This window comes from Malaclemys terrapin, chromosome 2 (genome assembly GCF_027887155.1).
Source record: "Malaclemys terrapin pileata isolate rMalTer1 chromosome 2, rMalTer1.hap1, whole genome shotgun sequence".
NCBI lineage: Eukaryota > Metazoa > Chordata > Testudines > Emydidae > Malaclemys > Malaclemys terrapin.
In genome coordinates this window covers 74,957,099-74,983,496 of record NC_071506.1, presented here as the reverse complement: position 1 = coordinate 74,983,496, position 26,398 = coordinate 74,957,099, and the positions used below count along the sequence as shown (strand labels likewise).

Sequence of the window (26,398 nt, the reverse complement as noted above, 5' to 3'; positions counted from 1 at the left end):
TCACTCTTTACAATTTATTTTGTCGTACATCATTTGATCACCATGAATTAGCAACAGCAAGAAAATGTAGGAGAGGGAGAAGGAGAGAGAGAGAAAGAGAGAGAGCGCGCAGAGCTTTCTGCAAGAGAAGAAGAAGAAAAAATGTACGTGTGACAAATTATGCTACCAAGAAACAACACATCATTATCCTTGGGCCTGGGGCTCAGTGAGTCGTAACGAGAGTAATAGGAAATCCACGGTTGGGGAGAGAAACGGTCGTGCATGGCCAGTGGAGAGAGACCATACAGGGGGATGGATGCTGGAGAGACTCGCAAAATTATGGCTCAAGGCTATTGTAAAAATTGTCGAGCGTAAATGACTGCGATTTCAAACATCTTTGGAAGAAAGAAGGGGAAAAAGCTAGCCCCCCCCCCCCCTCTGCCTCCCTCCCTCTCTCCCTCTCTCTCTATAAAGAACCGTCAAGTTTTAGTGCGCATTGCTAATTAGTCAATTTCTCTCTGCCTTCACAGGCTGGCGACTTTGCTGCTGAGCTGAAACTGCTAATTTCTGTGACCAGCTTTTTTCTTAGCTGTGATCTGGATGAATGAGTAGCTGTCTCACAGAGATGACAAAAATAAACTCTAATCCCCCCCAAAATTTCCACTACATCTTTCTCATGCATAGATTTATGATCTTCAAGCGCCCTGTGCAATATGCAAACTTTTTGTGTGTGTGTCTGTGTATATACTGTTCTATTCAGGTTGCACTATATTTGTATTCTGCCTTCCCCCTGGATGGGAAGGAAATAACGTCTGATCTTAATACACAATATATTGTCACTTCTTTTCTCCCCCAACGTTGCATTTATGTTATTGGTTTGACAGGTTACATCCTCCGTCCTTGCATGTGTGATGGGGCTGGGGGTGAGGTAGATAGGAGACGAGGAAAGTGAGGCTAGTGAATGGTATTAGTGGTAAATCGTTCCCTTTTACATTTGTTCCCCTGCACTATTCAAGATTTATGATCTTGTTTGAAGGCATATTTTCTCTATCGTTTTGTGTGGTTAGACAACCGTCTCTGAACTTCACTGTCAGCTCTTCAACAGATAAGGGTTCAGAAGTCACATTTTTTTTATTGGAAGATTAGCATATTGTCAGATTTGTCTTTCGGTTTGGAGACTTTGCAATGCAGAAACCTGAATCAAATGGCAGGAAAGCAGCTGCTATTTCACAAACATAACCTTTCAACTTTCTGCCAGATCTGATGCCTTAGGAACGTGCACAGCTCATGGTTTTTTGACTCCTTTGTAGAATTAACAATCGGAGGGAGTTCTCTTTTAGGCATTTTGGCTTTTTTCTTACACCAAGGGGCATTTTGGTAGAGGACATGTTCTTCACACTTTATCTCATGATATACTGCACCCTCACATTTATAGCTCTGTTCTTCTGTTGTCAAGTCTCCATTCAAGAGGTGTGTGCATGCAGGAAGGTATGTCCTTGAATGAAATGTACATGAAAGGAGACTGAAGAGCACTTACAGAAAGTTTTAGCTGGTGTGAAATCCATAAGCACCACTCTTTCCAGCTAATAACAGGACTCTTCTCATTAAAATAAACACTAATGGTGTTTCCTTGAAAGGCAGCCCTCATTGTCTTTCTCCTTAACTTGCAAAAAGATACCAAGCTTGAAGTCAGATTTCTCAGGATGTGGACAGTCTCATCTTGAAATGCTGGAGCTGAAAGAAGCTGGACTGTAACTTCCAGGACAGTTCTCACTTTAACTTGCTTTTTTGGTGACCCAAAATAAAAATCTACTGTGCCATATCTTTTCATTTTTTTCCTATCTAAAAGCTCCCTCGTTTTAGAGCAAGAATCTCCTTCCTCCTTCGTAAAGTGCTGCCTTCCCTGGATGTAAAGTGTCACTAAATTGTGTTAGATGGGAAGAGCAATTTTTATATCATCTTTATGCTGTTAAACTTTGCTATATTACTGCTGTAATGGCAGTAAATAATCCCAGTAGGTTTTGTATAGTTCTTCATTAAATGATGTGTCACATACTCTTACACGCTATACGTTGCAAAAAGATGTCTTTGAAGGTTTTGACTGACCCAGCCAACATCTTACAGATTGCTAGCACTAACACATTGAAATGCTTTGCTCAGTGGAAAACACCATGGTTTGTTGTTTTGTTTTTCACTTTGCTACCCAAACCAATATCAAAATGAAGCTTAATCTTATTTCCATAAATGAGCTTTGGCCATTTACGCATTATAAATGTGTAACCTTCTCTCATGCTGTCTGAAGTGGCTCACAAATTGGTTGGATGTTCTGTAATTAGATATCACCAACCCAGTAACAAATGTGAACTCTTAAACCCCACTATAACAGTATGGAGTCACAGATAGTCCCCTTGGGTATTCCTGTCTATCTTGCTACCCAGGCAAGATAGACTATGTGATAGATGGTCACTTTACACCAAAAATCACAACAATATTCAGGTTACTTCCAGTCCCAAAGGACGGGTCACTTACCTGAGGCCATTTGTACTCAGATTTCAAACCAAAGACAATGGAGATATCCCATCTCCTAGAACTGGAAGGGACCTTGAAAGGTCATCAAGTCCAGCCCCCTGCCTTCACTAGCAGGACCAAGTACTGATTTTGCCCCAGATTCCCAAGTGGCCCCCTCAAGGATTGAACTCACAACCCTGGGTTTAGCAGGCCAATGCTCAAACCACTGAGCTATCCCTCCCCCCTACAATGTCTGTAGCCAGTCCTGTAATAAACTAACTAAAGACTGATTAACTAGGAAAAAGAAATGAGAGTTTTTTGCAAGGTTAAAACAGGAAACATATACATACAAATGTAGATTTAGATTTAAAAAGGTAATATAATCATCTGTAATAAGCAGCTTTGTATATCCTTTAGGATACACAACATGGGGATCTCTTGCTTATGTTTAGGAATCTTTGCCCCAGTTTCTCCTTGTCAAGAATTTTTATTCCCTTCACCACAGAATCCAAACTGATGGGATGAGTTCATGCGCAGGCCTCTTCTTCCTGGAGAGAGTGAGGAATGCAGTCAACAAGGTTTCTGTCTTTTGATGCAATACAATGCCTCATTTGCCTTCAGTGGTCCAGCTTGTATGCAGGACAAGCACTTTCCCTTAATTAATGCTTCTTTTCCTGTTTGGTGAGTTACACAATTAAAGAGGTTTACAATGCAAACACTCAATATAACTTTATACCATGCAATGCAGCTATTGTAAGTAGAATTAATACATGAAGCATCCTACTAGATTTCCATAAAATCTAAACACTGAACATATTCTTAGAACACGAATATCTATTTTTAACTATACTAGCCCACAGAAAATTCAGACAGATTTCCAGCTATGCATTTGTCAGTGTTCAGTGAACCCATGGCATGAACTGGCACCTGGTCTGCCAGCGTCATACCTTCAGCAATCAGAGTCTTTGCAAGAGAAAAAACTGAGTTAAACCAAATTGGGGAAAATTTTCAAAAGTCCAGGGGATTTAGGCTCCTAAATGGTGTAGGAGTTTTTAAAGTTATTGTTTGTCTCTTTGGGCAAGACTGCCTCCTCCCATGGAAAATCCTGCACAAGGCAGCAGAGGGAGGAAACTCTGATTCTTGTGGGGTTTCTCCTAAATCTTGAACGAGCCAAACTGCTGACTTGTCTCAAAAAGGGAGGAGGGGGTGTTCTTCTTACCCACTGGAATGAGCAGGGGAGTGGCCATCCAGAACTTACAGATCTCCTGAGAACATCACAGATTTCAGAGAATTTACTGAGGGTCACGCTCATCTACATGCAGGCTCTGAGCTTCCACACTAGCTCCTGAGCCCTCTTGCCAACAACTGGGGAACGCCCCAACCCCACATGGGAGTTGCACAGAATGGAGGGCTCTGCCTCAGGCTGTTAACTTTTCAGCAGATTTGCTGCTGGCTGCTGAAGGGAGGTTAATACATGTTAGCCACCAACCTCTGTTCCTCCATTTCACCTCATTCCTCACACGTGGGTTCTTGAATCCATGGAGGATCCTCTGACAATCTTGTGAAAGGGAAGATCTTGCTGCAGATGCAGCTGAACCCTGCGTCACCACCACCACCACTTCCCATCAACTGTATGGGAAGGAGGAAATAGATCTTCATGAGCATTAACATGACAAAATAGGGCCCTGTCTTTAACTCCCAATTAACAATAAACTCAGTAACTGACCAGGGTAAATATTTTCAATACAAATTCATTTAAAAATGATTATGGTTTTTAAAATTCCCTGTATATTCTATATTCAATTTGTGGTCAGGTTTTTTGAATTTTTACATATTTTGTTGCTGTAGTAGACTCATGCTGTGATAGACACCATCATACAGATCAGAAATCAGCAGGTGCTCTTTGCACAGGATCTTAATAAAGAACAAAGGTGAGTATCAATCTGAAACACCTATCTTTTTGTTGTAAAAGCTGGTGGTGGTAACTGAATTTTAGCTTACTTCATTGTTCGATGTTGTAGCCTGATTTAGGGTGTGTTAATAATATTAATTTAATTTCTCAATTTAATGTTTATTTTATTTTATTTTATTAATTAACCATACTAATAGTAATTAATTATTAATATTAATAGTATGGGTCTTAGGCTCGCCAATCTGTTTGATCAGAAGATAAAAGTTCTTGTCCCGAATCAGGCTCGACAGAATTTACAAAGGATCCTCGGGGGTATGACAGGAGGCTCACACTGAGACAGATATAGTCGTAAAGACTTTTTTATTAAAATCAATGAAATAGTAAGTAAATGGTAAACTACCCAGAGTTACAAAGTTACAATTGCATTACTGCTATTCAAAAGATACATATGATAATATGCAGCAAAGCTTTGGTTAATATACTCACACCCTTCCTTGATAACCTGGTGGTAAGAGACACAGGACCAGCCTTGCAGTTCAGGCTTCTCAATTGTTGAGTGAGGGATGCAGTGCTTAGAGGAAACTAATGCTAAGAATGATCAAATCTAATTTAGGGTTTACTTGACTAACTTAAACTTAAAATCAAAACCTAATAAACTAAGAATAAAACGTAGGGAAACCGAGCTTAGCCTAGTTCCCTTGAAACTTAAAGTTTAAGAAGAACAAGTACAGCCTACTAATAGTAGCGGTCATCATAGATAGATAGAATAGATAGAGAGAGTGGAGGAAGTAAGTGAGAATAAGTAAGAATACTCTAGCGAGGTGGGTCACCTCTTTTATAGGGCAAAAGTGCCGGAAATCCTTCCTCCTATGCCCAAATTTCATTCCTCACACACAAAATGTTAGGGTATGCTTACTCCATAGGCTAGTATGTATGTGCGTATTGATGACATGTACATACACACATAAGTTTCCTTATGGTGTACCTGTTAAGTCTCTGGATACAAATTGAAAACTCCCCTATGCCATTCTTCATTGTCTATCGGTCTAGATAAAAGGTCCTCGACATATGTGTAGATACTTATCTATTTAGGTAACAAGCTATAAGTCAACTTTACTTTTCTGGGAAAAAGGTCTTAATATAGATATGCTAACTTTGCCTTAGCTTAACATACAGGATATGGCCTGTAGGTCTTTTGCATTACAGCCAAACTTACTTTAATATAAATCTATAAACCTATTACAATAAACGAAATACTTAAACTATAAGGAAAAATATATATATATGCAAGCAAGCAGGTTAATCCTATAGGCTACAATGTACAGAACTTGCCTTTGTGTGATTGATCCGGCTTGCTGAGCACAATCAGCAACTTGCATCTCTGCCACTATTGCTTTGAAAATGGCAGGACAGACATGACTAGTTGGTAGCGCTCAGAAGTATCAACCCCATGTAGATGTGATTTCTCATTATCGGAAACTAAAATTCACCCCCTCCAATCTTAAATAAACAGATAAGATATATCAGTTCTTCAGGGCAGGGATAGTGTCATATCGTATGTTTGGACAGCATCTAGCACAACAGCATGGAAGGTGTGTTCTTAGTAATATTACCACTTATTCCAGATAACTTTATATAATACACCACTTCATGCATTTTTACATGTGAGTTAAATTGTAACTGTGAAAATATATCTGGTATGACACTCCTCACCTGTCTATCTGTATAGACATATTTTTATATGTCTATACACAGACAAACCTTGTTAATCCACTTTCAAATAATGGCACCTTAAAAAATGTATGGAAGGAAGAATTGTTGTTCAGTGGTTAGATCAGGGGACTGGCAGTTAGGATATCTGGATTCTATTCTTGACACTGACTCATTGCCTGACCAAAGGTGAATCATTTAATTTTTAGCAGCTCTATGCTCAGTGTACTCGTGTTTAAAATGGATATAATAATACTCTACAGCATTTTACAGGGGTATTATAAGGCTTAGTTAATTAATGTTTGTCAAGTGCTTTGAGATCCTCCAGGAAAAGGTGCTAAACATTATAAATACATATTTAGGTAGCAAAGTATTGTTACTATAACTGAATATATACAGAGCAGAAATTTATTGATACCATATTACAAAGAATCATGATATCATCAAGTACTCAGTCATGTATTTCTGTGTCTCCAAAGCTCGAATTGAAGTCCAGGGGAGCTGTGGGTGCACCAAAAGGACCGTTTTTGACCCTAAAAGCAGTGAATTGCACAAAAGTCAACCACAATTTTCTCCCCACTAGCCTTTAGAGCAAGTCAGACAAAAATTAGTCACTCACGTGAGATTACACTGATGTGCAATCAAGATGGAGCAAATAAAGTGTTTTAAGAGAATAAAGCTTTTAGAAAACCAATAGTTTTTGAAAAAAAAATAGATTTATTGCATCTAAAAGAATTGTCACAAATAGTTTTTGGGGCAGAACTCAGAACTGTTAAAGGAAGCAGCTAAGCTTGGGGAAATTACAGTCAAAAGGCAAGGTAGGCTAAGCAAGTCCTTTTGTACAGAGCCATGCTGTAACTAAAACCCTCTAACCATTGCTCCTTTACATGTTGTGTACCAGATGACTGGGAGCTCATACACTCAGGTACATAATATAAGTTTTAGTAATTGCGTCTGCACTATGGCCCCATTTCAGGGAAACATGACTGTGCTTAAGTCTCTTTCTGTTCTGAAAAACATTTAAGTACATGCCTAACTTTAAGCACATTCTTAAGTGCTTTCCTCAATAAGGCTTCTTTCTTGAACTGGAGCCTGTATGTGCATTTACCCAGGACTGATTAAAACTTGCACTGGGCTCATTGTAAAACTGGAGAAGGGATTCTTTAGTGGTATGTGGCAGACAGTCTCTTAATTGGTTGTCCCAAAGTCCCGCCAGGAATCCAGGACATATCCCCAGAATATTACAATGTTCTTTCTCAATTGCTTCATTTCCTTATGCAACTTCATGGTAGGCCAGTGCTTATGATGCATGATGAAGGAGGTGCTTGTAGACCAAGGGTAGGCTCTAGAAGTTGTGGAAACAGCTGGATTGCAGTAGTTGTACTTGGAGTGAGTCTTCCTATTTGGATAGTATTTATTTCTTAGATTTAAAGTGGTTCTCAGTCTATTGATCACAACCCCCCAGGGGAATGCTAATAGTAATTTGTGAGGGGATTGCAAACCTGTTTCCATTCCTTATCTCCCAACCTCCACTGACAATGATTTTCAGAGTCAGATGGCAGGAACACCACATAAACAATTGTACCACTTCCCTCAGTGCCTCATTTGAATTACCTGGCCCCTCCTCTGAGATCTAGCAGAGAATTGGTTGACTGCTGATTGACTTTTGCGGATATCATGATATAAAATAAAATGTAGTGTTAACTTTGACCACTAAGATATTTATTATTAACACAGTGATGGGGGCATAAGTTAAACATAAGCATAAAAAACAAAATAAAGAAAATGCAAGTTAAGGCTTATACTCTATTCTTAATTTGTCATATAATTACATGGTCAGCATACTCATCTGACTGCCTTTCCACAGGGCTGTGTTTAAATAGCACAACCTCATTCCATTGGCGGAGGGAGGAGCTCTGTTGACTGAGATTATATATCATTACTTTCCCAGCAGTCTTGAAGCACTGTTAGGCTATGTCTTTATTGCCAATGCTTGTTGAGGTCAACACTATAACCTCACCTGCAGTTCACCTTGACTAGCTATAGTGAGGTAAAAACTACCTGGGCCTTGTCTCCACTAGGATTTTACAGTGAGATTGGCAACTTGAGTTAGCCATTTCACTTCAAAAATGCACCTTTTTGTCAATGAAGACATAGTCTTAGTCAATGGCGTACTGAATGAAGGGAGAACATGAGTGGGAGGAGGAAAATAAGTCACTAGTTTATTAAGGTTTTTGTGCCACTCTCAGAAATGTGGGGGATTAACAAGGAAATTAGCTTTTTTTGTCCTGGTGGAGCATTCCACTTTAGGTAGAATGTTCTGTCTTAAAAAAACATTAGATAGAGAAACAAAATTGCATGGGGGACTGGATGTTTTACGTGATTGATGGTGGATACAGAGCCTTTCAAGCTAGGTGGCTGGTTCAAATCTGGCCCAAGTCAGTAGAGACTAAAAGCAATTACAGTCTGATAGCTGACGGAGGCCTATGTGAGATGAATTGGTTGTCGAAGTCCAGTTTCTAGTTCACGTAACAGAAAACACGATCACATTTGGCACTAAGCGACATCGTGTTGGAGTATAAATAGAGAGTCCAAGATCTGATTTGGCATGGAGATTCTACTACCCTCTCATCTTTAGAAGGTGTCCTGCCAGATCTTTGCAATGGTTCCTCACAGGATTCAGTGGGGAATGGAGAATATTTTATACGGCCCTGCTTGTGTTATACCACTGGATACACTTTAGTCTTCAGCATTGCCATCAATCTGGCATCATTCATAAGCAATGAATTCAGCTAAAAATGAGAACAAAAGCAAACAAAAATGTAAATATTTTAGAATGTAAATTCTGAAAAACATAGATGGTGTACAATAAAATGATACATGCTGTCAGGGCTCTCGCTAATAGTACCAGCGTGTCATCTCATTTTTGATTTGGCTGCCAGAACCACTCAAGTGCACTTGGTGCAGGTTTTCTGACCCACTCCACCTATGAGACAATATTCTTGATCCACAAGACCTTCCCCGATGGCATGTATTTATTTACATATAACAATAAGTAAAACTTCCAAATGCCTTAGGGCTGAGAACTGACACTGGACAAAATGAACTGACTTGTAACTTCAGCCACATACAGCTAACTGAGAGACAATGTCTAAGTTCACTGTTGGTGTACAGGTTACAACCCTATTGACTGACATGGAGTTGTGCCCACTCCCAGCAGCTATGAATCTAGCCAATCATATTTTATTGACAGTATAATGGAGTGATAAGAAGAATGAAGAACAGCCCTTTGCTAGGGAATTTCATTTTCTAAATTAGACATATTTTAGTTATAGGAGCTTGTAAAAGTGTTTAAAATGATAAAACGTAAGGATTTCTGTCCTCCTTTATCTTAAGAACAGCTACAAGGATTTACAATGAATATGATTAAAAGCAAATATATATATTGCAGCTGGTTTCAGATTTTGGTCTCAGACCTGAATAGATTTAAGTGTTGAGCGACAAACCCTTGAAAATGGAATTAATAATGGAAATTCTGGCATGTTTTTAACTTAAGTGGTGCTGCTATAACACTTATGGCCCTATACTGCCCTAGGTCTACTCACAGATCTCCTAGTGACAGTTATAGGCTAAAGATACAGCAGGACCCAAGTTGGAAGTTACAGTTCAACATATCATAAGATTTCATGCAGTACCTCCGTGGACTAAAATGAATTTACCACATGGAATCTCACAACATATTGTGCGATAACTCAGAAAATAACTTGGATCACCACTGCACATATATATAATATGCATTAACAGCATTTATAGACACTGATCTATTAAGTCATTTTTGTACAATACCTTCAGACCTTTGGTATGAAGCAGAAAAAAAACATCATTAAAGCTATGGTTTGCCAGACAATTACTTTGTCAAATCTCAAGAAATTGCATAATAAATTGTATACATGCATCAAACATGAACAGCAGAGGGGTATAACAAGCTGTGTATTTCCAGTCCACTTGTTCTTTCATCTAAACAGTAGCTTTTGTTTTGAAGAACAAACCCATATTCTTTTCAAAGCCATGCATAAAATGTGCATATACATTTATCTATTAAACTAAGTAGAAATAATTGAAACACTTAATATGCACAGTAATAAAGAAACGCACGAACAACTTCATTATTAATGTCTATTGATTATTTATGTTTTCAAATAGGCAAATGTAGCTACTAATATTTTATCATGTTAGTCTATATGTTCATTTTGGCTTTACCTGTTTATTGGCAAATTTACTATACACATTATGGGGTGTTTTTATTGCTGTACACTCATTTGCTATGTGCATAACTGAGGTCAGTTTACGAACTGACTAGTGTTTACTCAATTTGATTACTATGTAGCACTGCTGAGACTCTTCCCCCTTTGGAAAATTAACTGTACAAGGAAGCCCAGTAAATCTTTACTTAAAAATTCCAAACTTTAGATTGATTTCAGCAGTGGGTCTGTATTGATCTCAAAAGCTTTGCGTTCCTAACTAAAAACTAATCTTTATTTCACCCTTTAGTGACTGCAGCCATAAATATGTTCACTCGTACTGGAGTTTAGTGGATTAATGGTTATTGGAGATTGTGGCTTCCAACTGAGGTTGGTAAACCTTAACCTTTGGAGGACAACATGAAGGCATTTACCCCATGTCATCTATAATAGCTAGGTCCATTTTTGACAGTTACCTGAGTGTTAAAGAGGAGACAGAGCAGGAGATAGGAAATAGAGTGCCAGCAGCTCACTTTAGCTATTAATCACTTATTAGACTGACTACTGTATCTGACTCTTTTTCTGATGCAAAATTATTGAAATGAATCAGTTTGTTTCTTTCATGATACTAGGTAGGAATTTTAAATTTTTTTGAGCACAATATCTTGTAGCTGAATTAGTTAGGTCTTAAAATTAAGACACAACTAATATGTCTTTTTTTCTCTCATATTTTCACACTATTTGTGAGAGATGCTTTATGCGAGTTAATGCAGCTTCTCTCACTGTGCCTAATAGAGGATTTTTGAAGGCAGCTTGCAGGGAGCTTTACATTATAGTCAACTACAATAAGTTATCACTGAAAACAGAATTATATTAGTTGTTACAAAAACATTAATTGCATTAAAGCTTTAAAGTAAGGTTTATTCCTCAACATCATGTCAATGAGAATGTGTTTAAGCTATGAAGGATCTGGTCCTGCAAACCCTCATTCAAACAACTTATTCTTACTCAAGAAAGTAATTCAATTGAAATCATGTGAGTAGCAATTATTCCTATGAGTAAGGTTTGCTCGGTCAGGACCTAACTTTTCATTAAACGTAATAGTGATAATTGAAAACATAAAATGTTTGTTCACAAGCAAGAAAGAGAAGATTTCAGTGGAATATGGAATGCACAAAATGGTAGATATCCATGACAAAAATAATAGGCACAATTCAATATTCCTTGCTCAAAAAATATCGATTGACTTCAATGGGAGATTGTCTTGTGAAAGAAGTACTGAACTGGGCCCAAATTCAGTGCAGTAATATAATTTAAATTTAAGTTGGGTGATCTTACAACTCTTACTCCTGCAAGTATTCCCATTTGACTTCAATGGGACTACTCATGTGAGAAAAAGTTTGCAAGACTGGATCCTTAGTTTGGAGATGAGTCTTAGACCAGGTCTACACTACTGCAGTAAATCAGTCTAAGTTATGCTACTTCAGCTACATGAATAATGTACCTGAAGTCGATGTAGCTAGATCCACTTACCGCAGTGTCTACACTGCACTGTGTCAATGGGAGATGCTCTCCCACCAACTTACCTTACTCTTCTCGGGGAGGTGTAGTACAGAAATTGATGGGAGAGTGCTCTCCCATCGATTTAGCACGTCTTCACAAGACCCGCTAAATCGATGCCACTGCATTGATTGCAGCAGCACCAATTTAGCTCCGTAGTGAAGATGTGCCCCTAGTTTAATGTCATTCTTCCTGTCTTTGTCAGTTCTTTTATTTTTGTAAATCATATTCCTGGGAAGGGAGATTGCTTTTGTAATACTAAAGAATTGCAGTTATTGGCAGCTCTTGCAAACAATTCTAGTCAATATAAGTCCCCCGGGACATTTTCCCAATATCAAGGTAATCAGAGCCGGTGGGATATGATCTGGGAACAATTCCTACAACAGATTTCTAATCTTGGACCAAAAATCACAATGCCAGAAGACATGCTGATGGCTTACTGTGCCTTGAAATTCTCTCCTAATATCGTCTTGTAAATTTTGCATTTGTTTGGTTTATTGAACTATGTGTAGTGGTTCAAACAAACAAAGATAAGGGGATTATAGGAATACAGAATATCTGGTAGGGGCATCTAGGCTACCCTTATTCAGCAATGTCATTTGTTTTGTGTTTATCCTCACAACGTTATTCCTCTCTCCCTTATTTCCTCGTTTAAAATTGCTGAATAAGTCACCAAGAAAGATTAATAAAACATAAATATATGTTATCACAAGTGTGACCAGAATTCAACTGTATACTGTCCTCACTGAGGGGATTTGTGGAGGCTCCCACAAGCCCCTTGTTAACAGAGCCAACTCTAGGGCTCTGTAAAGGACAGTCTCAGTTTTAATAATAAAGGAAGCCTCTAGCTCTTTCCTTTGCAAAGTTAACCTTTAAGATGCAAACCGACTGCTGAAAGTGGAAGGAACATGCTGCTGCACTCCACTTCTATAGCAGGAGGCTGTGGGCACTAAATCTCTCTCTCACACACAATTTAGGTATGAGCCAGCTAAGTTTCTGGGCTATCCTAAAAAATCAGCTCACTAATCTTCACTTAAAGCCTTATGCCCGGTGTATAGTGGTGCAATAATCAGAACAGACAGAAATTGGTTACATTTGGGAGTGAGACAGCGAAAAACTGTTTTACAACTCACCCCAAAGTGCTGAGGCCAACCCTACTTGTTAAAATGTTCAGCCCCTCTCTGAATGCGCATTATTGATAAAACTGTGCAAGCTGCTGGACGGGGAACTCTCTTCTTGCCTCTCCCGCTACTACCTCCAGGTATGCATGTGGGGGAGATACCTCATAAGCTATGTCTGCACTTATGGTGGTGTGTAGCATATATACACTGCACACTCCCCTAGCATCGGTACAAACAGCACTGCAGACGGTGAGGCACTGCTTAGGTGAGTGGAGTAAAGACACGTTAGAACCTTACTAGTCCTCTCAACACCTCCTCCACAGCCCTCCACTCCAGCAGCACACAAGGAGCAGCTGGAGAAGAAATGGAACCAAGTTGTTGCTGCAGTCAATGGGATTCCTGTAGCCATGGTAGCCCATCTGTACTTCCACCAGAATTTGTCTGCTCAGCCCCAGTCTGCAGAAAGAAAAGCCTGTCCTCCTATGCACCACGCAGGAGAGATCCCCTAGCATGATCCTGAGGATACCCAGTCCCCACTTTTGACATCAGTTGGAGAGAGCTTCAGCACTCAAGTGAAAACTGCCAAACTCATGAATCCAAGGTGACCTGTTCTCACTCTCCACTTGACCATCACACAGCCAGAGTCTTCAGCATGACTAGCCTGCCACCACTGCTTATTGCAAAAATCACAAGACACTTGCATGCCAATTCTGCTCCTGCAGCTTTGAAGAACAGCTGCCTAGAAGGGAAATCAGTTCACAGACTCATACATTTTAAGGCCAGAAGGGACCATCATGATCCTCTAGTCTGACATCCTGCACATTGCAGGCCAGAGAATCTTACCCACCCACTCCTGTAATAGACTGACTGACTTTGGCTGAATTAGTGAAGTACTCAAATCATGATTTAAAGACTTCAGAGAATCCACCACTTACACTAGATTAAACCTGCAAGTGTCCCGTGCCCCATGCTGCAGAGGAAGGGAAAAAATCCCCAGTGTCTTTGCCAATCTGATCCGGGGCGAAAATCCTTCCCAACCCCAAATGTGGCAATCAGTTAGACCCTGAGCAGGTGGACAAGACCCATGAGCCAGACACCTGGGAGCCTGAATGAGTTACTGGGGATGGGAAAGCACAATGGATCAGAGAGGTGGATCACAGGTGGGTTGGGTGAAGAGTGTGAAATTGATTTTTTTTGAGGAAAAAGAGTATGGAATTGATACATTTTTAGAGTGTGGAGAAAAAAAGAGGAGAGAATTTTGTCCAGGTAACATCATGTGTATCACTGAGTGAGGCAGAAAATTTTGTGGGAGCCTCTTGTTAAAACTGTGGCAGCACATCACTCATTATATTCTAGCCAAGATCTAAGTGGTGTCACATACAGTAATAATGCCACCTCCTTTGAGAATGCAACACAGCTTAGAGTATTATAGGCAAAATACAAAGAAATTAAAAATGACCAAATTATTTTACATGGTCTTGATGTGCATTGAGCAGCAACAAAATTGATTTGATCAACAGAAATAGCTGCTTCTAAGCTAATATGATTTATTGAGTTAAAAATCCTCTTTTTCACATTGCTTAAATCTGGATCTACATGATGACAAATCCAAACGTGCCATTTAAGTTTATTATGTAAATAATAATGAGTTTTCAAAATTAGAATGCAGATCAAAACAGGGCTTTAAATTGCAATGGTCTCTTGGGTCAAAAATGCACTTATTGAATAGTCCACAAATATGAACTGTTTAGATTGTGAGCTCCTATTTATTAAGGCCCATGTGAGTAACTTACATATTTGAGTAGTACTGTTGAACTCAGTGGGACTACTCAGATGTGTAAAGTTACTTAAAGGCATAAGTGCTTGCAGTGCTTAGCTGTTAGTGACTCAGTCCGGGGACTAATTTTTCTTGTACAGTACCAAGCACTTTATCAACACTTAGACTATATTATTTATTATCAGGAAAATAATATTTCTACCAAAACCACATGCAATGTGATATTTTAAATTTTGTTTTGTAATGCAGTATTTTACTGCGGAAAATGTAAGCAAAATGATTAGGGACAAATTTTTAGGTGTGGGCTGGTGAGTGCACCTTTAAAAATGATGGGCCCCACTCACTGCACCTGCATTTGCACCCCTAAATCAGCAAATAACAACTTGCCAATTTGTATGGACAAAATTTGCATGCAGAAATGTGGGATTCTGTGGGAGTACTGGTTGCTCCCAGGCTTGACATTTTGGCCCTAAGTTATTCTTCTAATTGTTCAGCAGAAGGAAAATGTTTTTCTCTTTGGCACAGTTCTCACAAACAAAAGGATTGAACCTGCAGTGAGTCCATGGGTAAAACTCAGCGCTGTGCAGAGGGCCAACACAAAATCTCTGTACCATTTAAGTCCCACTTAACGTCTCAAAAAAGCCAAAATAGCCCTATTTTGCGGGCTTAAGTGGGGTTCAAGTGGCCCATAGGCCTTGTACTGGATCACTGCAACAAGACAAGGTGTAAAAATAACCACAGTCCAACTATTTGAAGGACAAAAGAAATAATCAAGGGCAGATTAGGGAAAATCAGCATCTTTCCCCTCTCTGCACCCATCTCATTCTATATAGACAGAATCCATCTCTTCCTACTTCCTTTGAGTTAATTGTAACTTGCATTGAGTAGTATCATGGAGAGAGGCATAAAAAGCAGCGACAGTAATAGTGCTCAAGGGGAATTAGCAGCTCTACTGCAGAACAGAAATCTCTGAGTAAATGTCCTGGCAATAACGGAGCCAGTTTGATACCAGTCAAAGTCCACACAAAAAATGCCCCTCTTATAGTACTGTCAAGAATTTGAGTCTGGTAAGCCTCAGGGCACAATGGGAGCCCATTTATAGTGTTCAGCATTTAGCTGATTTTTTCTTTATTTAGGTTTTTAATAGTTATTTTTTGTTTTGGCAGATAAATACTCACGGCCAAATAGTGCTCTTGCAGCATTGGCACCTGTAGGGGGCAATGTAGAGTCCCCCATCTACACCCTGGGGGAGCACCAGCAGGTATTATGCTTCAAAGAGAAGAGTGGGCATCGTGTCTTTCAGATGGGGATCTAAAACTGTAGTAAGAACATCTTTCAGTGATTTACTTAAACTTTATTCAAGAGGTCTCTTTCCTGATGGCTAAAGTGCTGCTTGTAAAATGCACTGCAACATCATCAGTCATTTCACGCTGTACCCTATATTTTTTTCCTCTAGGCAAACGAAAGTGATGCTATCATAATTAGGACAATATCATGGCAATTATCTCAGTGACAGAACCTGTGATTTTGACGTTTTTAGTTCTCATAAGACACATTTATATAAAGATGGGTCTGAACCAAAACCCTAGATACAAACAGCTCACAGTTATAGGGAAAATCAGAGCTGAGAATGAATGTTGTGGCTGGCCCCTAGCACAATAATAGGCTGACAGTAAATACTGGATCCAAACACTGGAGAAGTTAAGATCTAGAACCAAATTCTACAGCTCAAGGTCTGAACTAATTTGGTCAGACTGGCTGTGTTCAGGATACCTCACCTTTGCAATGCAGTGGAGATGATAGCTGGCTCCTTGGAAAGGCTGTACTTTATCCTCTTGAACACAGTGATGATATTGGCAGGCTTTGTAGATCCACTGGAGAGTCTGTGCCCATTTGTCTGTGTTTCCTTTCCCCCATGTAAGGAGGTGAAGACATTCAGCTGATCCCCACAGGACTCTCCTGTGAGAATGAAGACATCCAAGCCAGTCCCTGCAAGGCAATATAGACATCCCACAGTGAAGGTGGGTTTACCCAAAGAAAGGAAGGCCCAGGAATCAGTACAGAACATACATACTAGAAAAGGTAGGGAGAAAAAAAACCCAGGATCTGTCACAAATGTTAATTAAATTCATGACTGAATCAAAATTTACTCTGATTCACCATTAACATTTTTCCAAACAAACTCAAATTGTTGCTCACTAGTTGGTCTTCTCCAAAATGTTTATGGAAAATAAACAGACTTTCTCTAAGATTCCATTGAGAAGGTATCAGATATGGAGAGCTCCCTTCCCCCCATCACCCTTCTGCACCACAGCAAAGACTTAATGATTTACATTGTTTGAAGAGTCATTCAAGCAATTCCACCTGGTCAGTAGCACAGGGTACTTCGCATATGAGCTGGTGCAAGAGACATTTTGCAGCTAAAGCTCTCAGGTTGTGTTAAGAGCTACACAAGAATGACCGAAGTGACTGCAGACTCTCAGTGCAATGACCTGCATGTTTTGTGCATTTTTTGTGACTGTCTGGAAAATTATATAGAATTAAATTAAGGCAGCATGCAAAATGAACATGCAGCACATCACCACAGTCTCCATCCTTAACGGCATATGCTATGTAGCTCTCCATTATCAGATGAAAGAAACTCAAGAGACAGAGATCAAAGGGTTTACTTTCCAGTGATCTTGTCATGCGGCTTCTTAAATGATAATGTAAAGGTTTTAAAAAACATTTAGCATAATTTCTACTAAGTGTCACAGCCTAGTGAACCATTAAAAGTGAACTAGTTCATTGAACCGAACTGAAGTGAACAGATGGAATTCCACCCTCAGTATGCTTGAGAGACTCCATGAACAATACAAAGTCTTCTTTTAAATCTCCTCCTCTGAGCTCGTTACCAGTGCAAATATGTGGTGGGCCCTACAGTCACAAAGGCTGTGGCTCTCTCCTCTAGTAAGTCATGCTGTACTGTATGGTTTTTAAAAAATGTACCTTAATTTAGTTTTGCCTTTTCTCTTTGTTTCTCAGATGAATGTGATGGCTGAAAAAGAGGGCGGACACCCTGATTTCAGCTTGCCAGAGCTTTTTGCCTTACCATCAATCCCATTTTCTCCAGATTTCACTTAAAAACAAAACAAAGAGTTGTCCTTGGGAACAGATATTTGTGCCCCTGAAGTTATGAAATTCTACAGGGGTATGTGCTTAGGTACAGTTGCCGCATTTGTGCTCTTGTGCTCTCTTCTTTACATTCTCTTTCCTGCTACCCTGCATAATAGACAAATAATGCTGCACAGGTATGTGTGACCTTGCTCGCTCCCCACCCCCCTTTTTTAAGAGCTGTTTACGAGTTAATCTTCAAGGAAATTTGGATCTTTATCGCAGGGCTGAAATTTCCACAGAGTTCGTGATTTTGTGAACAGAGTGTGAGCCATCTCCTCAGGCCAGTTTACAGTAAAGGCCAGTAGGGTGCCTCTAAGCTTCAGCAGGCCATGTAAATCAGTTACGCAGCAGTCCTAAGGATAATCAGCCTGGTGTAGAGGAGAGAATCTGTACCCACTCTGTAGCTGGGAGGTGTGGAGTTGCTCAGGGGACAGAGAAATGGGGGGGAGGGATAGCTCAGTGGTTTGAGCATTGGCCTGCTAAACCCAGGGTTGTGAGCTCAATCCTTGAGGGGGCCACTTGGGGATCTGGGGCAAAATCAGTACTTAGTCCTGCTAGTGAAGGCAGGGGGCTGGACTCAATGACCTTTCAAGGTCCCTTCCAGTTCTAGAAGATGGGATATCTCCATTAATTAATATAAATCATGCAATATGCTCCTGTTCCCCCAGAAGCAGCCCTCTCCCCACAATCCAGCCTGGATCGCAGGGGTTATTCCAGGATTAGGGCTGCAGTTACAGCTGCACAGGTGACTCACAAGGGAAAGACATAGCATCCTTTCCCCCTCAGACAACATGTACCTTTACTGGAGTGCTGTGGTTGCTGAGGGAGTGGGGGGTTGTCTTCTCCCATTTCCATTCCTCAGGGTCAGAGGTGGATTTTCAACTTGATGAGCTCTATGCCTCCCCTGAAGTCATCTTAAGGGACTTGACTGCCATATGTAAAGTGGCCAGGCTAGCTGCCGTCATGGATTCTGCCCTGAGGAGAGACTGGGTGGCTGATACCTGGCCACATAAGAAGAAAATTACTCCTCCTCAGGATATGTGCTGCCTTCCAGAGCCTAGACTAGCTGAAAAGGTTCTCAGGTCTCCTTGCTGAGGACAGTAGTAAACCTAATTTTTGCCCAGATTCATTTTCACAGCACACAGTTTGAAGAACAATAGCTTTCACCTTTCTCCTCAGAACCATATACCCTAGTGAATTATGTTTCTGAGGATCGATAGGTTAGCGGTCTAAGTCTTCTCTCACCTTCACCAGGTTTACACTGGTGTAACTCAGCTGACTTCAGTGTTATTCCCAATTCACACCAGTGCAAGTGAGATCAGAATCTGGCATTTTGAATCTGTTCCTTTGCATTTAAAATATTACTCACCCATAAGAGATCTCTTCCAAAGCCCATTACATTGTGAAAATGTAAATTAACCTTCTTCGGTGTTTATCTCCACATTGTTTCAGCATTTCAGGCTTGTGTTCTTTAGTTACAGAGTCTGCTACATTTTCAAAGATCATGCTAGCCATTTTCATCAGCTCGGTGGCATTCTGAAAGTGCATGTTAAGAATCAACATTTATAAACTGGTAACTGTAGTTGTAAAGAAAGGTTTTTAATTACAATGGATAATTTTAAGTCTTCTGTTACGTTGTCTGTGAACCACTAGTACAGGAACCCAGTGTATGAGAATCTAGCCCATTTTCTCTCCAGCTTTAATACTGGTTGAAAATCAGGAGAAGAATTTTACATAAATTGTAGCGGTAGGCTCAAACTGAAATTTGGGATACAAACTCCTCAGGACTGTGGGGCAGTTTGAATCTGAAATTTGCAACCCAGGCCTATTTCTATAATGGACTGAACTGGACTCCCAAATTTAAACACCTGTGAACTTTGGGGAAGTTTGGACCCAAGCTTCATTGCCCAAGGCTAAATTCTGCCACATGCTGCCCCAGAATAGGGCTGGAGGAGGGGTGGAGAACCTCTTTCCCCCACACAAGCAGCAAGACAGAATCTTTCTCATATAGTTCAGGGCATTAGCAGAGACTGCCAGCAAGACAACACATTCCTAAGGGGTTAGGAGCTGCTGGTTATTCAGGCGTGCTTAGCCCTTCCCCCATTTGGCTAGAGCATGTGCTGCAGTCAGCAGCAAGCTCTAACCAAGGACACACTGCTTCTCAAAAAAGCTGCAAAATACTCTCCTCAGCACATTCTCCTGGCCCACCATAAGAGGTCTTGCCTTTGCTGACAGAAGTCTCATCCTTTGCAAAGGATTCATTTGGCATTACTTTGGTCTCCTTCCTTTCACTGACCAGGGTAGGATTTAGCCCTACAGTTCTTCTGGCTGTCAAGCCAGTAGTAAAACAGAATGGAAATTGGGCTCCCAAGTGTCTTTCTGGTATCACAAATTGTGTCATTTTGGAGAAAGATGGCTTGCACCAACAATCAGCCCAGAAATGACACTTGCAATTAAAAGTCTGAATAGTTTATATGCAGCAAGACATGCGTCTCACCTAGGGGACTTCCAGATTGCTACAATGAACAGAAATGGCCACAGTCTACCACTGAGTCTCACACGCTCTTACCAGGCCATTTCTAAACATTCTAAATACTTCCTCCACGAGATGGTGGTCAGCTTCCAGTGGCAAAGGTATTGTTGCCCTGGATACTGGCAGATGATTATCTCATTAAGTGCCCAATCCTGTAACCCTACTCATGTGAAAGTAACAATGGTTCAAGGATTGGTCCCTTCAGTTGCAGACACAGACAGGAAAGAATGTTCTCTGATTCATTATCATCTTCCTTTCTTTTTTTTCCTTTCACCATTTACATTGCATGCATATACTTCAGAAACTTGGCTTCAGTCTTGATTGAAATATTTAATGAATATTATTCATTACTGATATTCTCATGATGTTGTTTTCATTCATTTTAAATCTGCCAAACCTTCCCATTTTTCAAGGATGCCTGGCCTTCTAAATAAGGGAAGCCTTCTGATACTTTTATTATATCTTTTTTGGACCTCATTGGCTTGTTGCTGTTATCATTTTGATTAAGGCAAAATGAATAACAATGTCAGACTCTCTATTTCTTAAATACCTCATACTTTGTCATTATTGTCCACAGTTGATACCAATCAACTTTCTTCAACTCATTCCACTCGCAATATTGATGTGCGTCTATAACCATTCACAAATATTCCCAGAAGTGTTTCCAATCTGGTGATATTATGATAACTTAGCCCTAAGGGCTTATTAGCTTCCATGTTATTCATTTCACCTAGTTTCATTTCCTTGGACTAAGTCCAGAATAGCCCCTGGTCTTGTTGATTACTCCTCAAACTGAAGATGTAGTTCTGTACACCACACTTAGAAACATGCATCCATCCTTAATGACTTCACTACTGCTCTACCCATCAGTGTCAGGGTAATTGAAATTCCACTACAGTCACTGCCTCTGTCTGTTTACAGCTTACTCCTTATCTATATAAGCATTTCCCGATCAACAATTTTGTTTTACCACGTCCTGGGTCCAGCTCAGTTTCTTTGTGATTGTTTTATACAGTGTTAAAATGTCCTTATTCATGCTCTGCCTCTCTCAGATTTTTGGTAAGTTAAATGAAAAAATAGCATTACGAGGCTCATATTATCTGATGTTTCCCCCCCACAGTTAGGATTAGAGAAAGTGCTCATCTTAGGACACTTGCCAAGTATACAATGAGTGGTTGCTCATGTCTAAAAGAAAATGGAGGGGAAAAAAATAAGGGGGGCAAAGGGAGGGAAGCTGTTCCAAATATACAAGTCATATGTGGTCTCTTTTCTACACAGTTTTCTTAGAAAATTAGGTGGGTAGATTAAAGTTGCAACTTGGGTTGCTTTAAATCACACAACCTGCATTTGCTGAGGAAGGCACCAGGGGTCTTATTGACTCTGGGAGCATTACAGGGTCATATTTTCACATAGCGTAACTGATCTTGAACAGTTTCTCCAATTTATTAGGCACAAACAGGCTTTAAGAAGCCAGTGTGTCATTTTTAATCTAAGCAGTTTTTCCTTAAATAAAACTTTGAGTTAGATTCTCCTCCTTATTTTGTAACTCTGGGTATGGTTGTAGGTTTTTTTGCATTCATTTTAAAAAATTCCTGTCAAGATTTTAGTGTTTGAGAGCAGCGACTCTCACCTTTTTCCATACCAGGACCCAACTGGGACTTGCCTCTTCTTGAGCAATTTAGGAAAGACAGAATGGTCACAAACTCCTGACACCTGTTTTTGTGTGCCAGGTAAGAAGCCCTTCTTTAGAGCAAGGATTGAGACAGTTGGATAGATTATTTGGCCTTTATTTGATGATCCAAAACATATCTTTGCCCCTTGTCTTAAAAATGTGCATCAGCATCAGCAGCTGTGGTGATTACTTCTTTCGGGGAGCCAGAAGTTACAGAATTGAAAGTACCCACACAAGTGGTTTGTGACAGCTTAACCACGCATTTCCTATTGGAAAAATCCAAAAGGTTCTTGTGAATCACACGTTAGGAAGGGTACAGCACTCTGTACAAGCAATTGCAAAGGTATCAGTCACCGTAGTATCCAGGGTAGATTTTCAAAGCAGCCTAAAAGATTTAGACACATAGATTTTCAACCAAGGCGTTTAAACCAAATAGCGAGTAACAAGTGCAAATTCCAAACTCATGCACAGAGAGGCAACTCTCATTACATTCAGAGACAGTTTCACCCATGTATTGGAGGGCAAACATGGGCCCTTAATTGTAGTTAATAAATGAATTAGCTCTGCACTCCTTCTTGTCTGAATTCAAAGTACTATTCCCTAATGTGTGATGCACATTGAGTGCTTGGGTTATTGGGCGATGAATGGTAGGAATGTCACAGTAAACGTGTATTGAAGCTCTGAATTCTGCGACTACTGGATCCCATAGAGATTTAGTCTCCACACCTTCTGGTGCTGATGCCATTTTGCACTCTTGAGAGATTTCAGAGGGAGTTGTGTCTACAGATAAGAGGGCAGAACTGGGCATATAAGATGTATGTCTCCCATACTCATTTTGAAACCTGTACAATCACAGTCCTTGAGATCCGTTGAGCTCAGTCTGCTTCAACAGATGGGCCTGGGAAGCACACGCACAGGTAGCTTGCAGATCATGCCTTTTATCCTTAGTGTTAGGTTTTATATATTGTAAATCCAAAAATTATGTTCAAGGCCTTGTAGAAACACCCGCATGCATTGTGGTAGTGAACAGAAACGACCTTTTGTATGGTCCAAGGTAACAGGCAGATTTGCCATGATAACAACCAATACAAATGTTGATACAGGAAGAACTTTTTTAGTCTTCCAAATGGAGTAGCCTTTTGATTCTGTGAGGTGCCAAACACCTATCTTCCATTCACTTAACTGGAAATGAGGATGCTCATTACTTAGAAGACTGGGTCCTTATAGCTGGTGAAATGTTTCTTTTGTTTCAGAATTTTTCCTAGCACTCCATGGAGTAAAATGTACCTGGCAGATATTTCCAGTAAACAGCTAATGCCACTGTATTTTCTTAATGCCATAGCATCACTTGAAGTTATTCATGAAAGAATTACGACACCCATTCAATTTCCATATGTTTTCCAGTAAAATGTAATATTGTATGTAACCTTGCAGTTTAGGCATCGCCCGTTCTGTAGTGCATGTCTAGTGTTTATTTCAGTGTCTGTCAGAGACCCAGGGTTAAAACTATTGGAGGTCCAGATGACATCTGGCTTCTCAGCTCCTCCAGAATATTGGCTGCAGTGTTTATCAGTGCATTATTCATCAAAACTGATGATGCAAAGTACAACATGCTGTCTGCAGCTCAGGGTATGAGTGGAAAGAAGTTGGCAGAAATGCCTAGTGTTCTGTGAGCAGCATGTAATCAATAGTCTGGGTGCTTGTTCACTTTATGTTGATGACTATTCCCTCTGGTACATCTTTGTATGTTTTTGGGTTCACTGTACTACCAGCTGTGTGATTTTTCTCTCTCTCTTGCTACCAGCCATGATAGATAGAGCAGAAGGGAGGCAACCTTTTGTCAAGGGGGTTTTATATCAAAGGAACTAGTTACACAGAACGTGGCAATGAGAATGGAGGAAAAATATTTAGTCAAGAATTTCTAAGAGTACTTGATATTTAAAATAAAAATCAAAGAAAGAAAATAAATGTAATGTTGGCTAAAATATTATTGTCTTTCAGCTAAATTCTGCTCTGAGACGAACATAAATCCAGCATGACTCCACAGACTTCAGTAAAGTCACTCCCAATTTATACCAGTGCAATAGATCAGAATTTGAACTTTTATAGTTAAATTTTAACTGAAATACCAGAACTTGCAAAACATGTCAGATTGTGAGGGGTAAAATGGCATGCTTCCATTAAAGTCAATGGAGCCATGCTGATATACACCAGCTGGTGATCTGGCCCATTATCTCCCACCCTACACACGCACACACACACACACACACACACACACACAAAATGAGGCATTGCTTACTTTTTTCACCCTTAAATCTGATGTGAATTTGATGCTTATGAAACTGAAGAATTATGCTAGCCAGGACTTATTAGCAACGCATATTGCAAACAATGACTTTGTACAAGCTTTTTTGCCAGTGTACCTCTGTTGATTGACAGACTCCGGTTATTCCAGTTCTATGCAAACATGGACAAACAGCAGACAAGAATGGGTCCAAAAGACACTTTTGTTTGTGACTAAAGCCGAGCATCACCCTCCAAAATCATTAATTTGAAACATGGAGCCAAATTGTCTATACAAATAAGAAGTAAAGAGACAAATCTTACCTTCTCATTCAATTGCTCTTCTCAAACAAGGGGCATGGCTGCTGATTCTTTACAAGTGGGTCAGGTCCCCACTGCTGATTGCATAGAGGCAGCTAGAGTTGTGGATCTATGAGCTGTGGAAGTCGGGACCCCAATCCATCTATTCTCTAACATTCTTCCAAAAATACTGATGATTAAACCACCTGCAAACATGGAACATTATGAGAAAAGTTTATGAGTGGTGAGTTAACCCTGGATTGACATTCAGCTGGGTTAATATATTTCTGATACTTACGCATAGCCCTTGGACAATTGGATTCTGTGACTTAAACAAACAAACATTGATATTGATGCCAGACCCCATTCTAGCAGAACCAGGAAGTTTGTGTGAGCAAATATGCTTATTCTCAGACCAGAAAAAATGACTAAGTCAACATTTTTTTCTCCCACTACTGGGCATGTCCTCTGCTCCCTTATCATTGGGAAGAGATCTGCTGTAGGAAAAATAAAGAGGGTGGAAAGAAAGTAGTAAAAGAGATTTTGAAGTAAAAAATCTAAAACAATAGAGTTAGTGTGAGCTACAGACGTATCACAGATAGGGAGGCCACATTTGCCAAAATCCACCCCAGTGGACATCTGAAGATCAAGCTTCTATTGCTTCATAAAATATGTTAGACTGAGTAGCCAACTTACATATCTCTGCTGCCAAAGTGTGTACTTTTTCTGACCGCAGAATCACAGCTGATTTAAAGAACTGCTCTCATCACTTCAGTCAAAGCAGTCCTTTGCTTTATATACTTCATTGATATAGTTACATATTCAGGTCAAGATAATTACCATATAGGCTTGCTGACCCCACATGCACTAGTTCACAAGGAGAGCTTTCCATTTTCTAACCTGTTCCATTCTTTGCAAGTGTATTTTGATTGCCCTGCCTTAAGGCTTTGGTGTGATCATTTTTTTTCTTTCTGGTGCTTGGGCTTTGGGCAATATTTTGGGATCTGTGAAAAACTGAACACTTTGGTCATGAATTCTTTCAACGTTGTCACTTCATCCTCGATAAATACACAATACTGGAGCTTTATTGACTAAACTCCCAGCTTGAAAGCCTTGAGCTGATGCAATAACGACTAGGAACTTACCTTAGAGGTCAAGAAATACACAGATATAGAGCTGAAGGCCTGTAGTAACAGACTGATGTCCTGGATTGGGCACCTGAAGATTTTTCACTTGCTGCAGTTTCTCCTGTGCTTTGAGGAAACAAACTAACATGGGTTGGTTGGATAAGAAACCTCCCTATCCAACTCTGAGAACAGAGTATTGAGATTAGGGTGGAGATTTGTACTTTTGAAGGGTCTGTACAATAGGCTAATGGACAGGGTGCTTCTCTGAGGAGTAATGAAATTGATGAATAAGAGGGAAGAAAAAAAGGCACTCTCATTTCCTTCTCAAAATGGAAATCCAGGACACTTTACAGTAAATGACAAAGTGGGGAAAAAACAGTGTTTATCCTTCCCTGACCCTCCTGCGGTTCTCTCCTAGTCTCAGCCTCTCTCCATCTAATCTAGTTTTTACCATAGCATCACCCTCAGACACATCTAATCAATTCACCCACAATCTCCTTCACAGTCTGACTCCATTTC

At 40.0% G+C, this 26,398-nt stretch overlaps 2 long non-coding RNA genes across 3 annotated transcripts; both read right to left on the bottom strand.

The window, feature by feature from the left end:
- On the bottom strand, window positions 1–4,534 carry LOC128831614 (uncharacterized). The gene is made up of 2 exons (XR_008443826.1): window positions 3,977–4,534; window positions 1–3,035 (listed from the first exon to the last, which is right to left on the bottom strand). It is a non-coding gene; the product is annotated as an uncharacterized LOC128831614 (long non-coding RNA).
- Window positions 4,535–4,742: 208 nt separating this feature from the next.
- Window positions 4,743–24,905, bottom strand: LOC128831616 (uncharacterized). 2 transcript variants are annotated; one of them, XR_008443828.1, is made up of 5 exons: window positions 24,777–24,905; window positions 19,334–19,500; window positions 18,762–18,965; window positions 16,587–16,797; window positions 4,743–8,901 (listed from the first exon to the last, which is right to left on the bottom strand). It is a non-coding gene; the product is annotated as an uncharacterized LOC128831616 (long non-coding RNA). The 2 variants fall into 2 exon arrangements; XR_008443829.1 differs by lacking the exon at window positions 18,762–18,965.
- Between the last annotated feature and the right edge of the window lie 1,493 nt (window positions 24,906–26,398).